This window comes from Chiloscyllium plagiosum, chromosome 41 (genome assembly GCF_004010195.1).
Source record: "Chiloscyllium plagiosum isolate BGI_BamShark_2017 chromosome 41, ASM401019v2, whole genome shotgun sequence".
NCBI lineage: Eukaryota > Metazoa > Chordata > Chondrichthyes > Orectolobiformes > Hemiscylliidae > Chiloscyllium > Chiloscyllium plagiosum.
This window is the reverse complement of record NC_057750.1, coordinates 4,796,163-4,813,595: the sequence shown is the minus strand read 5'-3', so window position 1 is coordinate 4,813,595 and position 17,433 is coordinate 4,796,163.

Here is a 17,433-nt window from a genome sequence, read left to right as displayed (position 1 = left end):
TAAACCCTTCTTATTCATATACCAGTCCAGATGCCTTTTAAATGTTGTAACTGTACCAGCCTCCACCACATTCACCGGCAGCTCATTCCATACAAGCACCATCCTCTGCATGAAAAAGATGTCCCTTTTAAATCTTTCACCTCTCACCTTAAGCCTATGCCCTCTAGTTTTGGACTCCCTACTGTTACGACACGGGGTAAACACCTCCTGTTAATTTAAACCTGCAGACAAATGATTTAACCTGTGCTGTAATCTGTTAAAGAGGAGAAAAACTATCCCAAAGTCACTATTTAAAGCAAAAATTAATAACTTTAATTTTTTTAAGTCTAACAGAGAATATTTAACTAACAATTATTTGCCACTCATTTATCTAAACCTATCTTTTACCTTCCCCTCTACAATACTGGTCTGATAAAATCCCCAATTAGGATTTACAGAAAAATTCAAATTTCAAAACCAGCCAGCTGTCGAATCTTCTCCTGGTGTCTTCCTGTGTAGATTTGTTCTCCAGGTCGGTGTTGATCTTTTCCCCTGCGCAAACTCCTTCTCCAGACAGTTACTTCTTAGAGAATTCTTACGAGCAGCCTACATCTGTTGGTCTTTTGGCAGTTCTCCCCCAAATGTTCAATTTTTCCCAGATTTATACCCCAAAGCATTGGATTGTTTTATTGGTTTTAATATTGCCAAAATACCAAAGTCAAACTTGATTGAGTTTAGTATCTTGGGGCATAATTTAAACTGATTGGCTGAATCTGAATTTTCTTTTGTCTCTTAGCAACCCAGGTACTGCTAGCTGCTGGACCAAATGTTACATTGTAAATTCTCCATAACTCTGTGCTTGCTAAGTCCTTCAACTCTCTTAAAGGTACAATATCCCTTACACCTCCATATCACCACCCTGGGAAAAAGACCATGGCTGTTCACCTTATGCATGCCTCTTATCATCTTATAAACCTTTGTAAGGTCAGCTCAATCCGTCCAATCCCAACAACATCCTTGTAAATCTTTTCTGAAGCTTTTCAAGTTTTAACAACATTTTTCCTATAGCAGGGATACCAGAATTGAACACAGTATTCCAAAAGTGACCCAACCAATATCCTGTACAGGATATCCCAACTTTTTTGTACTGAATGCACCGATCAATAAAGGCAAGCATGCCAAACATCTTCACAACCTTGTCTAACTGCGACTCCACTTTCAAGGAACTATGAACCTGCACCCCAAGGTCTCTTTGTTCAGCAATACCCCCCAGGATTCAATCATTAAACATTTAAGTCCTGTCCTTGTTTACCTTATCAAAATGCAACACCTCACATTTATCTGAAGTAAACTCATCTGCCACTCATTGGCCCATTAGTCCATCGGATCAAGGTCCCATTGTTCTCTGAGATAATCTTCACTGTCCACTACATACCTATATTGGTGATACCTGTAAATGTACTAACCATTCCTCCTAGATTCACAACCAAATGACAAAAAGCAGTAGACTCTGCATTGATTCTTGCGACACACAGCTGGTCATAGACCTCCAATTCGAAAAACCCTCCACCACCACCCTCTGTTTCCTGTCTTCAAGTCAATTTTGTATCCAAATGGCTAACTCTCCCTGGACCTCATATGAGCTAATCTTGCTAACCAGTCTATCATATTGAATGTCTTGCTGAAGTCCATATAGACAATGTCTATCACTCTGCCTTCATCAATCTTTATTGTCACTTTTTCAAATGCATTGTTCCTGGCATTGTCCCTGCAGCCCAAGATTCTGTGGTTTGGGATTCTGTGAGGTGTGTGCTTCTTGTTATGGGAGTCTGAAGAAAATGGTATAAGCAGAGTTCATAACGTGTATCCCTGGTTTTCTTAGAGTTACCATGCCGTGGTGCACTCATCTTAACGCTGAACTTAACCACTGCAATACTGAGAGAGGGCTGCATTATCAAAAGTGACATTTTTCAGAATGAAACCTTGAGCCATCAGCTCCCTCATTCAGACATATCACAGATGCTGTCAGAACTATTGGGTGTCTCCAGCACTTTATGTTTTTGTTTTAGATTTCCAGCGACTGCAGTTCTTTGTTTGATTTCATGGCATTACAGCGAAGAAGCGTAGAGAATTCTCCCCAGAGTCCTGGCCAATATTTATTCCTCAACTAAATACCACAGCAAAGGCCTCTCTGATCATCATCGTACTGCTATGTGTGGTAGCTTGGTGGGTGCAAATTAGATGCCTTTGGGCAGCAAATTCTAGAACAATTTTTATATAAGAGTACTACAGAGGAACCTCGATTAGATGAGTGTCGATTATTCGAATTGTGGATTATCCAAAGAAGATTTCAAGGTCCCGCAAAAACGTTACATCAAAGAGGTAAGTGTATTCAGATTACCTGTACTGAAAAACATGCGAAAACGTTGGCAAAAACAAAGAAACACCAGCAGCTCAAGCATCAGCGACTGGATATTTTTTAGGTAAGAGTTAGTTACACAGCCCTTCGCAGTGTTTTACAATATTTCCATCACTTAACTGGGCCGTTGATGAAAAAAATGGCCGAGAACATAAACACATGTGCGAGGTTGTGCTTCTGTCTTTCTATCACGAGACTGAGTTCCTGGAAACTGACAATGCTCTTGCAATCGTAGAAGCTGTTCGGGACCTTGTTTAATGCTGGGATTTCATATACAGCACAGTATTTATGTGACAGTAAAGGCTTAGTCTTTCTCAGTTTAACATGTAATTTGCAGAATGCAAAGATTAGTTTGTTTAAATAGCAGACTCATTAAAACTAGGAGAAAGTGAGGACTGCAGATGCTGGAGATCAGAACTGAAAAATGTGTTGCTGGAAAAGCGCAGCAGGTCAGGCAGCATCCAAGGAGCAGGAGAATCGACGTTTCGGGCATAGGCCCTTCTTCAGGAAGCTTTTCCAGCAACACAATTTTCAGCTCATTAAAACTATAGATTTCAACAAATTCTCTGGTTGCCCGAAACGTCGATTCTCCTGTTCCCTGGATGCTGCCTGACCTGCTGCGCTTTTCCAGCAACACATTTTCAGCACAGCATTGGATCAGTATGGCTTTCCTTGTTTAAGGTAAAATCGATTATCCGAATAATCAATTATCCGAATGAAATCGTGCCCATCCATCTCGTTCGGATAATCGAGGTTCCTCTGTAAATGCACTGAAATAGATTTGTTCTGCCAACATTCCAGAAGAGGGCACCAACAGCAAAGTTGGGATTATTCTTTTTAGTTCTCCTGTACTATGGATGCTGGTAATCAGAAATAAAAACAGAAAATGCTGAAAAAAAAACATGCAGATTTGACAGCATCTGTGAAAAAACAAACTGAGTTAACGTGTCAGAGTGCTCCTGTGTCAAGGACTGGAAAACATTGCAATGTAACAAGTTTTAAGTAAGTGCAGGATGTGGTGAATAGGGAGACATCATATCTTCTATTCAAATGAACATTTGGTAGTACAGGAGTTGAGTCTTGAAACAATAAAATTTTGTCAAAGCTTCCAGCCTTGCACCCATCAGGACAAGAATATAAAAGAAAAGGACAATAATCTTTTTGAAACAATGTAAGAATAGCTGATTGGTTGGCAAGTGGACTCTGATTGGTTAAAGTGGAGAATGCCCCAGTTAAATGATATTTGATAGTTAATTGTCAAACTTTGTTCATTCTAAAGTAGGAATATTGACTGACTGGTCAGGACATAGTCCTGAGAAATGAACTACAGAATGATGGTGTCTTGTTTGTTTAGTTGATAAAGTCATAGAGATGTACAGCACAGAAACAGACCCTTTGGTCCAACTCGTCCATGCCGACCAGTTTGGATTCCCTTTACCACCCACTTGCCCTTGTCTTAGGATTGGGTGGTTCTGGTTGTTATTTTGCTAAGTGCAGTGCATGCTACTGTGAAGATATTATGGCTTTAAGAGGTATATTTGGTCCTGATTTTTTTTTAATCAAGCAAGGTTGATACAGAGGCAATGAGTGGTCTGCTCAATGCCAATAAACAGCTTGTGAGTCTTTGGGTTTTTTTTTAAGTTGGAACAATAGAAGCAGCTTGAACGGGTGGAGTCAAGTTCCACCCATAGAACCAGGGATTTTTAGTTTTAGCTTTTAGTAGCAGTTGCTGGGATCTTGAAGCTGGATGTGGAAGCTCTTATTCCTCTCTCAGTTACAGCTAAAAGCTGGGGTTCTCTTCCTGCTAGAATTACATGTGAGACAATCTATTTCACTGAATTTGTCTCTGTCAAGGATTTATGGAATGTTACTACACTGGAACAGTTAATTAGTAGTAATGTATACATTATTTTGTTAAGCATTTCAATAGAGATACAGTTAAGCCAATCCTTTTTTTTATTTTGTCTGCACTTTAACTGTAGTATAAAAATAGAATGTGTTTTGCTTAAAGTTGAATAGTTTGGCAATTGAGTTGCATCTCGAACGCAATGCCTTACCTGTACCTTTAAAGTAAGAAAAAGTTAGTGTCAAGGCTATCTTCTTAATAATGTTTTGAGGGGGTTTAGTCTGGTCCATAACAAATTGGTAACTCTTATCAGGATCATAAACTCTAATTCCAGATTGCGTTTGGATTACTGGACTCAAAGGCAATGCGTGGAGTCATAGAGATGTACAGCATAGAAACAGATCTTTCAGTTCGACTTGTCCACGCCGACCAGATATCCCAACCCAATCTAGTCCCACCTGCCAGCACCCGGCCCGTATCCCTCCAAACCCTTCCTAATCATATTCACATCCAGATACCTTTTAAATGCTGCAATTGTACCAGCCTCCGCCACTTCATCTAGGAGCTCACTCCATACATGTACCACTCTCTGCGTGAAAAAGTTGCCCCTTAGGTCTCTTTTATATCTTTCTCCTCCCACCCTAAACCGATGCCCTCTAGTTTTGGACTCCCCTACCCCAGGGAAAAGACTTTGTCTATTTATCCTATCCATGCCCCTCATGATTTTATAAATTTGTATAAGGTTACTCTTCAGCCTCCAACGCTCCAGGGGAAACAACCCCAGCCTATTCAGCCTCTCCCTATAGCTCAAATCCTCCAACCCTTGTAAATCTTTTCTGAACCCTTTCAAGTTTCACAACTTCTTTCCGATAGAAAGGAGACCAGATTTGCACGCAATATTCCAACAGTGGCCTAACCAATGTCCTGTACAGCCGCAGTAAGTGTTGGTGTTCTTTTCTCAGGTGTTGCATTCTGTTAGTTTAATAGGCTGTGCCTTGCGTAGAAATGGCTCATTTCAGCCACTGAGAATTTCCTGGAGGTGGAAGAAGTCACTTCGAGAATTTTACAGAAAGTGAGGAAGGCAAAGCTTTTGAAACTGGCAGTCAAGCTGGAGTTGGGGTTGCTTTTGTCTGTGAGAAAAGGGGAGATAATTGCAACATTAGCTTGCTATGTATGATTGCCAGATACGCCATTAGAATAATTGTAAATGGCTTAAATTCAATTGCAAATGATCATGAAAAGAAAATGAAATCGTTTGAAAGCAGAGGAAAAAGGGAAAGGAAGGCCCTCACAAACGAAAGGGAGAAAGAGAGAGTTTTTGAACTACAGAGGTTGGAAATGAAAGCTCAAAGTCCTTATCTTATGCAGCAGCTTCATGATTAAAGATAAGGAAGTTGAAGTTTAATTATCAGAAACTGAGTTTGATCAAATAATTGAAAAAGAAAGAACAAGTGGAGGATAAAGTGGGTATTTTTAGTTTAGATAAATTAATTGAATTCCAATGGAAAGTTGAAAAACTAAAGCAGTTGTAATCAAAGCAGTAGAATCTGAGTGTATCTCAGAATGTTACTATCTTTAACATGAAGTCATGATGAGGAAATAGAGGCAATCACATATTCAGGCAGATGAAAAATGAGCAGAAGTTCATCAAGTTGTATTTCTGGTCATAGCAAGGATGAGTTGCAGGTAGCACATGAATTAACAGTAGGAGGTCATTTAGGAGTAAAGAAAACTTAAGCCAAAATACAAAAACATTTTTACTGGCCTGGACTGCATCAGGATGTGGTTGTCTTTTGCCAGGTATGTCATATGTGTCAGGTAATTAGAAAAACACAGGCAGCAATAACGTCAGCAACCTTAATCCCCACTTCTGCATTTGAGGAACCTTTCATGAGAGTCTTAATTGATTGTGTACGACCCCTACTGAAAGAAGTGGGAATCAGTATTTGTTGACCATAATGGATGTAACTACTGGATATCCACAGGCCATTCAATTCTGCAGTATCATGGCCAAAAGTATTATAGAAGAGTTCTAACAGTATTGACCAGATACAGACTGTCCACAGAAATACAATCAAATCAAGGGTCAAATTTTACATCAATATTACTCAAAAAAGTTATGGATAGCTTAGGAATAAAACAATTCAAATCCAATGCCTAATATCCAGAATTGCAGGGAAAGTATTCAAACAGTGACATCAATCTTTTAAGATCTTGTTGAGGGCTTATAGTCAAGACTATTCAGAGAAGAGGGATGAAGGAATTCCATTTGTTTGTTTTGCAACTAGGGATGCACCAAATGAATCCACCGAATTCAGTTCATTACGTTTTCAGCATGAGGTGAGAGGACCACTGAAATTAGTTAAGGAGAAATTAATGAGTCAGAGTTCAGAGACCACATATTTGAACTATATTTGTCAGTTTTAAGGAGAGATAAAATAGAGCAGGTGAATTGGCTAGACAGCATTTAAAAGTAGCACAGCATGTGATGAAACTGAAAGCAGACAATTTTTTAAAATTCACAATTTTGCTAATGGTAATAAAGTCTTAGTATTACTACCAGTGGTAAGTGAACCTCTAAAGGCAAGGTTTAGTGGGCCTTATCAAATCAAAAGGAAATTCAGTGACATGAATTATTTGATAAGAACATCACATAGAAAGTAGTCTCACAGAGTGTATCAGCTGAATATGTTCAAAAGGCATTTTGATAGCGAAGGAAAGCAAAAGGAGAATGTGTTACTGATTATAACACAAAGTAAAGAATCAAGTTCAGATGATTCTGAATTGGACATTCCTCAAATTAAATTAGACAATGAGGAAGTTCTCAAAAATTGGGATAAATTATTGAGTTACCTTTCAGAGGAAAATTGAATAACCCGAAAGAGTGATTACAATCACATTGGGATAATTGTGGGGGTAAGTTGGGAAGTACTAATCTGATTATGCAGGAGGTGCTGTTCCATTTAAATAACATCCTTAAAGACTTAACACTCAAGTTGGCACAGGTTGAGAAGAAGATTGAACACATGCACAAAGACAACATAACCAAGGAGAATTGCAGTGAACTGAGGTCACCCACAGCAACGCTGTCATGTGTGAACTGTCACAAAATCAATGTAGTTACAAAATCTGATTCATATCCTATTTCACATTTGGAAGACTGTGTTGAGAAGGTGGGGCAAGCAATTTATATTCCTAAGTTGAACTTACTCAGAGGATACTGGCAGGTAGCTTTATCTGAAAAAAATGAAGACAATTTTAGCTTTCGTGACACTGAATGCACTGTACCATTTTTAAAGTTTTTGGTCAGAAAAATGCACTAGCCACATTTCAAAGGCTAACCAATACAGTCATTTTGGGATTACCCAATTGTGTTGTGTACATCGATGATCTGGCGATTTTTGGTCACACATGGAAGGAACATTTGCAGCATCCATCAGAATTCTCTGATTGACTTTAGGAGAAAGGCTTAGTGACAAACCTGGCCTTGAGTGAATTTGCGAAAGCTCAAATTACGTTCCTGGGCTACTTCATTGGACATAGACAAATGACCCCATGGGATGCGAAAACAAAGGTTATTGGGGAGTTTCCCATACCATCAACAAAGAGGGGAGGACTACAGTTGTGGGACTGAGTGCTTTTCATCACAAAGTTTGTACCAAATTTTAGCAGTGTGGTTGCTCTATTGACTGACTTGTTGAAAAAGTGCAGAAAATTTCAGTGGACAAAGCATGTCAGAATCATTTGACAGCTTGAAAGCTGTGCTAACTACTGCTCCAGTGTTAACCACATCTAATTATGCAAAACCATTCAAGGTGACTATTTATGCGAGTAGTGTGTCGGTGTTGTACTCTTGCAAGAAAACGATGAAAAGAAAGGAAAACTTATTGGGTATTTTTCCAGAAAATTTAACAATCATCAGCAGAAATATTCCACAATTGAGAAGGTGACCTTGAGCTTGATGTTGGTGTTTCAACATATCAATATTTATACTGCCAGTAATGTGTCTGAGACGATCGTATAAACTGATTGTAACCCCTTAAAAGTTTTTTGAAAAATTTAAAGATAAAAATTTCAGTCTGTTTAGATGGAGCTTATTATTGAAGTCATTCAATTTGAAAATTATACAAATAGCACGAAAAGAGAACATATTTGCCAACACGTTGTGGTGGCTTTGATGAATGAAACCAAAGGAATTGGTGAGAATGTACGGATTGATATAGAATGTAATAGTGAATGTTTTCATGCTTACAGTTATTATAATGTATATGTGTATTGTAGTGTTCTAATAGCAAAGGACTAAAGGTTTTAAAAAATGAAGCCATCTTTGTATACTGATGATTCATTTTTTAAAGGGGAGGAGGTGTGAGAATAACAATGCTTTAAGAGGTGTATTTTGTCCCGGTTTTTTAATGGAGAGGTTGAGACAGAGGTGTCGAGCAGTCTGCTCATAGTCAACAAACAAGCTTGTGAGGCCTTGACTTCTTTTTAAGTTGGAACAATAGAAGCAGCCTGACTGGTTGGGATCAAGCTCACACAGCACCAGGACTTTTTGTTTTAGCTTTCAATAGTAGGGATCTTAAAGCTGGATGTGGAAGCTCTTATTCCTCTTATTGTTACAGCTAAAGGCTGGGATTCTCTTCTGCTGCTAGGTTTATAAGTGAGACAATCTATTTCACTGAATTTGCCTTTGACACGGGTGTGTTTATGGGATGTTACTTTATTAGAACAATTAGTAGTAGTTTGTGTGTATGTATATATCAAATTTTGTTAGGCATTTCGATAGAGATAGAGTAAAGCCAATTCTTTTATTTTTATTTTGTCTGTCTTTTGTCATGTAAAACTAAAGTGTTTTGCTTAAAATCGAGTAGTTTGAGCAACCAAATTGCTTCTAGAACACAATACCATACACTTATCTTTAAAGTGAGAAAAAGTTAGGGCAAAAATATATTTTCTTAATATAGTTTGAGGAGGTTTAGTCTGATCCATACCACTACAGACTGTATAAATAATTGTAATAACAAATGCTGACTAAAACAGATCACCATCAACATTTAGGATCTAAATTAAAATAACACATCCGCTTTAATTTTCTTCCTTCCTTACCTTAATGTACTGACTCCCTCAGGTTTGAAATTCTACTGCTGCCAGATAATGGCCATCTCCAACAAGAGAATCTAACCATCTGTCTTGACATTCAGAGGCATTACTATCACAGAGTCCTTCATCATCAACACCCTGGGGTTGCCACTGACCAGAAACTCAAATGGAATTATATCGTGGCTTCAAGAGCAGGTTAAAGGCTAGGATTTCATAGTGAGTAAATGACATTCTATCTTCCAAAGCCTGCCAAGCATAGCTACAATTCAGGAGAGAGATGGAATACTCCTCACTTGGTTGGATGGGTTCAGCTCCAACAACAATCAAGAAGCTTGACGCCATCCAGGCCAAAGCAGCCCCTTTGATTGGCACCACATCCACTCTGTCCATCACTGATGCTCAGTAGCAGCAGTGTGTACCATCTACAAGATGGACTGCAGAAATTCACCAAGGGTCCTTACACAGCACCTAAAAAACCTGCAAACTCTACCATCTAGAAGGACAAGGGTAGCAGATACATGGGAACACTACCCCTTGACAGTTCCCCTCCAAACCACTCACCATCCCAACTTGGAAATATATCATCATTTCTCCAGTGTTGCTGGGTAAAAATCCTGGAATTCCCTCCTCAATAGCAGTGCAGTTCAAGAAGGTGGCTCACCTCCACTTTCTCAAGGGACAGTTAGGGATGATCAATAAATGGTAGCCATCCAGTGACACGTTAATCCCACAAAAACATTTCAAAAACCGTTTGTCAGCCGACTGTTCATTGTGCAGCAGTGAAGTCAGGGATCACTCAACGGGACTCTTTGACAATGGGGACTGTCCTAGCTGACACCCATGCTGCCAACATGAGTTGCTTCACAGAAAAATGAGGAACCAAAGATTCAGAGAGGAATGAAAAAGAAGTAAAAGAGATAGATTTTGGGAATGCTTCTTAAATGATGACAGAAAATTAGACAGACTAAGTGATTAAGAGAAAGGGTCAAGGTAGCAGATACGTTATAGTTGAGGATTAGGAACAGAAACTCTAGCTGCAGGACACTGAGTTGAATCCCGGTGTCCCTGGTAATACCTTGGCCAGGATTGCCCTGGGACTCTGATAATGTGTGACAGACTCTGACCCAATCTCCCCTCTGATTCAGACCATTGTGAATTCAAGTCTCACTCCAGGACAGGAACATAAAATTCCAGGCTAACTCTACCGCTGCAGTGTGGAAGGTTCGGGCAGAGACCAAAATTTTGTGGCTCCCAGCCTGATACAAGTATAGCTGGCCCCGCTCCTCATGAAACACAATGGGTCCCCTAGGGACCTGATGTATCTTCCTTTCCATGACCCTGATTGGATGTGCCATTTTCTCAGTTGAGACACCAATTGGAGGCCCCGTCTTCTCTCTCTCACTCAACTGATACGAGAGAAATGAATTATCACCTTGCTTAATGTGGGATTTTGCTGACTGCAGACTGGTTGCTGAATTTCGTACAACAGTGATTACACTTCACCAAATTGTTTCATTGGGTGTACGTTTCTTTGGAAAATATAAACATAGTCTTAGGGGCAGGAATTGGTTTCTTGGCCCCTTGAGCCTGCACACCTTTTCGATAGGATCATGATTTATCTAATTGTGGCTTCAACTCCACATTCCCGTTTACTCTCCCAAATAACCACTGACTCCCTTCTTAGCCAACAATGTACTTACCACTGCCGTAATGATATTCACCTCCACCACTCCCTGGAGACAGAGTTCCAAAGAGTCATAACCCTCTGAGAGAAAACTAAAGTGCCACTTCACCGTCTTGAATAGGAGGCCTCTTATTTTTGAATTGTCAGTCCCCCAGTTCCAGTCTCTCCCACAAGAAGAAACATCTCTTCAGCATCCACCCTGTAAAGGGCAGGCAATGGTCTAGTGGTATTATTGCTGGACTGTTAATTCAGTGACCCATGTAATGTTCTGGGGACCTGGGTTCAACTCCTGCCATGGCAGATGGGGAATATGAATTCAATAAATATCTGGAATTAAGTGTCTAATGATGACGATGAATCCATTGTCATTGTTGGAAAAACCCATCTGGTTCACTAACGTCTGTTAAAGAAGGAAACTGCCATCCTTACCGAGTCTGGCCTATATGTGACTCCAGACCCATAGAGATGTGGTTGATCCTTAATTGCTATAAATGCTAGCCTATCGAGTGAAGCCCTCATCCTGCAAACGAGTTAAAAAGAGTTCCTCTCAGGATCTTAGTGGATCACAGCAACAGAAATGTTAGATTTTTCACTCTCCTGCGATTATGGTCTACATCGCAATGCCAGGTAAAGGGAAGAGGACCAGAGATCTGTCCTGCCCCTCCTCCATTCTGCCTTCAACATTTACATTGGCTGTCATTCACAGAACTGGATCCCATTCAAAGTGCAGTGACTCCAGGAGAGATGGGAAAACCATTGAGACAATTCTAAAGTGCATTCTGAAGACGTCGATGTCTGCTCAGCTTAAAGGTCGGCCGCCACCTCCAAATTGCCCAGTGTCCTTCACCATCCATTTGCAGTGCCCTGCCTGAGGTGAGCAGATTTACAATAACATCGCTGCTGACATACAACTCCTGTAATCCTCTTTAAGCAGGGCTAAAAACAGGACTGCACCCTGCCAGTTCCACTCTAATGTAATACCCCACTGTCATTAATAATCTATCGAACTGCTTAATCCTCTCTCCATGCTCCATAAAGCCTCTCTGCTCACATTGGACGCATTCTAACCTTTATCTAAGTGTGTCTCTTGCGTTTTAAAATAGATTGATGGAAAACTATTAAGGTTCTGTAAGATAATGGGAGCTGTTATCACGTTCCACTTCCATTTTCATGTTGCCATGACTATTTGGGTCTGAGTTTTCAGTGGTGTGACATCAGGCCAGCAGAATAGGAAATTGGAGCAGGAGAAGGCCATTCAGCCCCTTAACCCTGCTCCACCATTCAATTAAATCACAAACTTGATCTCAAATGGAGTAATGGTAATGTTACTGAAAAGGAAATCCAGCACTTCAGAAAGGGATGTGGGTTTGAATCCCAATGGGGTAGGATGAAATATTCTGAAATAAAAAGCTAATGTAATAGTGACCATGTAACCACTCTTGACTGCTGCAAAAATCCTATCTAGTTTGCTAGTATCCTTTAAGGAAGGAAATCTGTCATCCATGGGTCTGGCCCTCATGTGACTCCAGATCCATAGTGATGTCTAACCAAAACAGAAATTGCTGGAAACAACTCAGCAGGTCTGGCAGCATCTGTGGAGAGAAAGCAGAGTTAATGTTTTGGGTTCAGTGATCCTTCTCCAGAACTCTGCTTTCTGAAATGGCCTGAGCAAACCACTCAGTTCAATGCCAAGACATTTAAGTGAGGAGCAACAAATACAGGCCCAGTCATGAAGGCCCATGTCCCATGAATGAATAAAAAGTAAGCTCCACTCTCCTGACCTCCAGCCCCAGTCATACCCCTTAATAAAACAATAAAACATAGGAGCAGACATAGGCTATTCGGCCCATTGACCCCACTCTGCATTCAATTAAATCATGACTGATCTGATAATCCTCAATTCCATTTCCTTACTTCTCCTCACAACCCAGTGATAAATCACTGATTAAAAATCTGTCTGTCACAGCCTTGAATATACTTCATGACCTAGCCCTGACAGCCTTCTGTGGTAAAGAATTCCACGGATCCATTATCCTCTGAGAAATTCCTCCTCATCTCTGTCTTAAAAGTGTAATGCCTTACTCTAAGATTACACACCCTGCCTAAGATTACACATCCTAGACCCTGCCACAATAGGAAACAACTTTTCTGCATCTACAATGTCAAGTCTCGTAAAAATCTTGTTGCTTCAATAACGTTTTCTCATTATTCTAAATTCCAATTAATACAAGTCCAATCTACTCAACCTCTCCTCGTAAGACATGCCCGCCATATCTGGAATCAGCCTCCAATGTCAGTCTATGTTTCCTTAGATGGAGTTTTAGCAAAACCTCCACATTTTTATTCTCCATTCTCTTTGAATTAAAATTAATGTTAAATTTATTTCCTTGTCCATCAAAAATCCAACTCATCCATGAATTAGTTTAGAGGTTTATAAAGTTATGAGGACCATGGTTAGGGTGAATAGCCAAGGTCTTTCCTCCAGGGTAGAGGTATCCAAAACTAGAGGGTTTAAGGTCAGAGGGGAAAGATTTAAAAGAGACCTAAGGGGCAACTTTTTTCATGCAGAGGATGGTGCGTGTGTGGAATGAGCTGCCAGAAGAAGTGTTGGAGTCTGGTACAATTACAACATTTAAAAGGCATCTGGATGGGTATACGAATAGAAGGAGTTTAGAGGGATATGGGCCAAATGCTGGCAAATGGGACTAGATTAGGTTAGGATATCTGGTCGGCATGGACGAGTTGGACCAAAGAATCTGTTTCCATGCCGTACAGCTCGATGACATTGCCTCCACCACCATCAGAGGTAGACAATTCCTCTTACTCATGACTGTTCAGAAGTAATTTCTAATCTTGTCATAAAATGGAGACCTCTATGTTAGTTTCTTCCACAAGAAGAAACATTGTCCCCAAACCTATCTTATGCATTGCCCTCATATTTCGATAAGATGCCATTTTACTTTTCTGAACTCCAGTGAATATAGGAGCAACCTGTTGAACCTCTCCTTGTGCAATCAGCCCTTTATTCTATGCAACTTTCTCTATGGAAATGTTGTTTATCATTGGTACAAGCATCTAAGTCTAGAGCATGGCTTTCCAATCCTTTACTCACCGTGACCCCGTTTTGAGGTGGATGGCGGAAGGGAATCAGAAATTTGGGTCCTGTCAAGAACTCGTTCCAAGTATCATTGCTGCCCTACAGTTTGTAACCCCAAAGTTTCAGCTGGCACCCATCCACTCCCCTAACTTTGGGGAATCCTAGTCCAGAAGAGTTCGATAGAAACAGATTAAAAGGAAGACTGGCAGGGAGTGCCACTTTTTCTGAAGTGCTGTCTTTCAAGTGAAATGATAAAGCAAGTCTCCATCTGCTTGGATGTAAAAGATTCCTTCGCACTTTAAAAAAAAGCTAGACTGTGGCACCAACATTATCTAAGCAAACTAGGAACAGAGGCCATTCAGCCTCTTGAGCCTGTTTTAGATTAGATTAGATTACTTACAGTGTGGAAACAGGCCCTTCGGCCCAACAGGTCCACACCACACCACCGAAGCGCAACCTCTACATTTACCCCTTACCTAACACTATGGGCAATTTAGCATGGCAAATTCACCTGACCTGCACATCTTTGGACTGTGGGAGGAAACCGGAGCACCCGGAAGAAACCCACGTAGATACGGGGAGAATGTGCAAACTCCAAACAGTCAGTTGCCTGAGGCAGGAATTGAACCCGGGTCTCTGGCGCTGTGAGGCAGCAGTGCTAACCATTGTCAGTCAATGGGATCATAGTAAATTTTTGTACTAATTCCATATATGCATCTTGGCCCTACATCCCTTAATACATTCAAAATAACAAAATCAAACAACCCCATTGTTAAGTTTAACAATTGATTGAGTGTCAATTGTCATTTGTGGTTCACAGCTCCAAATCTCTCCCACCGTATGTGTGTAATTGTTTCCTACTTAAACTCCTGAAATGTCTGGCTTTAATTATTAGACTGTTGTTAGTCCTGGACTCCACACCCCCATAGCCAACCGATGGAAATTATTTCTGTATTGTATCAGTTCCCCGAAATAAAAATTAGTTAAATCAGTTCCTTATTCTTACAAATCCCAGGGATACCATTCTAGTTTGTGTCATCTGTCCTTGACACCAATATCTGTAGGTAGTAACCCTGGGAAACCAATGTGTAAAAACAGGAAGGGGCCTGAGGAAGGTTCACTGGACCCAAAATGTTAAATGCCTCTGATTTCTCTCCACAGAGGCTGCCTGACTTGCTGAGCGTTTACAGCAATTCCTGTTTTTGTTTCTTATTTACAGCATCCACAGTTTTTTGTCACGTCTTTTTGTATAAAAACAAAGACTTGGTTTAGTACATCATCCAAAGAACAGTATTTCAACAGGACAGGATTCCCTCAGGATTGCACTGGGAGTGTCATCCTGGACAAAGTAGCCAAGACCAAAGTGAGAGGAGGGAATTGATGACAAGTGTCAAGTGCTCCTTTGTGAATGAACTTCTCCCTCTTGTACAGCTTTACAACTGAGAAACAGCATCAAACCCTGAACTGTGTCAGGTAATTACTTCATATTTGAATATTCCACTAATTATAGTAACAATTAAACAGAGCTTTCATTCACTACAGAAATTGGCACAATCTTTTGATTTGGCAAAGCCTCTGGCCAGGAACCAAAGCTCTTTTATAAAGGAACTGAGATGAGTTTCCATAGAAACATTCACAGCAAAAGATGGTAAAATATGGCACCTCTGGACACCCTAAAGCATTTTATAATCAAATCAATTATTTCCTCGAAGTCTGATCACTATTGCTGTATCGGAAATGTGATAGGATCTGAAACACAGAAATGAAACATTCTCAAAGTAGGGATTTCCCCTAGTGTTCTGGCCCAACATTTAGGTATTCTTTGAAACAGATTATCAGGTCTTTATTATTTGACTTTCTTTGGGAACTTGCTGTGCATCATTTAGCTTTTTATATTCTCCCATGGGATGTGAGTGTCACTGGTGAGGCCAGAAGTTGTTGCCTGTCCCCAATTGTCCTTGAACGAAGTGGTTTGCCTGGCCACTTCAGATGACTGTGAAGAGTCAACAACATTGCTGTGGGTCTGGACACATGTAGGCTCCTACTGGACAAAGACAGCAGTGTTCTGAAGAAGGCAGCTCACCACCACCTTCTCAAGGACAACTAGGGATGGGCAATAAATGCTGGCCCAGCCAGAGATGCCCTCATCCCTCGTCCCATGAATGAATTAAAACAAATTATCTCGGACTCAAAGCATTAACTGTACTTCTCTCTCCACAGATGTTGCCGGACCTGCTGAGTCTCTGTTTTTAATTAAGGGCAGGTCTCTTTCCCCAAAGGCTGTTAATGATCCATGTGAGCTTTTACATTAATTGATAATAGCGTCATGGTCACCATTGCTGATTCGAGTTTTCAATTTCTGATTTATTAACTGAACGTAAGGTCTACCAGCTGATCCAGTGGGAATTGAACCCACATCCCCCAGAGAATTAGTCTCAGCCTCTGGATTATTAATTCATTGACATTTTCTCTCGAACCTTGTCTCCCCCAGCATGACATGGGGGTACATCAGCCTAGTTTAGAGTCATAGAGATGTACAGCATGAAAACAGACCCTTCAGTCCAACTCGTCCATGCTGACCAGATATCCTAACCTAATCTAGTCCCATTTGCCAGCACTTGGCCCACACCCCTCTACACCCTTCCTATTCATGTTCCCATCCAGATGCCTTTTAAATGCTGTAATTGTACCAGCCTCCACCATCCTCTCTGGCAGCTCATTCCGCACACACACCATCCTTTGCATGAAAATGCTGCCCCTTAGGTTCCTTTTAAATCTTTCCCCTCTCACCCTAAACCTATGCCATTTAATTCTAGAACCTCCCACCTTGCTTATTTATCCTATCCATGCCCCTCATGATTTTATAAACCTCTATAAGGTCACCCCTCAGCCTCTGACGCTCCAGGGAAAACAGCCCCCTCGAACCCTCCAACCCTGGCAACATTCTTTATTGAACCCTTCAAGTTTCACAATATCCTTCTGATAGGAGGGAGACCAGTACTGCACACAATATTCCAAAAATGGCCTAACCAAAGTCCTATACAGCCGCAACATGACCTCCCAGCTCCTATACTCAATGCTTTGACCAATAAAGGAAAGCATACTAAATGCCTTCTTCACTATCCTATCTACCTAAGACTCCACTTTGAAATTGTTGAGTTTAAGTCTCTGGTGTGGGACTTGAACCTCTAACCTTCTGATCCAAAGGTCAGAGCACTACACAGCTGACAAATAACTATGAGAGGCATGAATTTGTCCAACTTAGAGCAATGTTAAGTTTGAAGCTAATTATCCCAATAACATTCTGG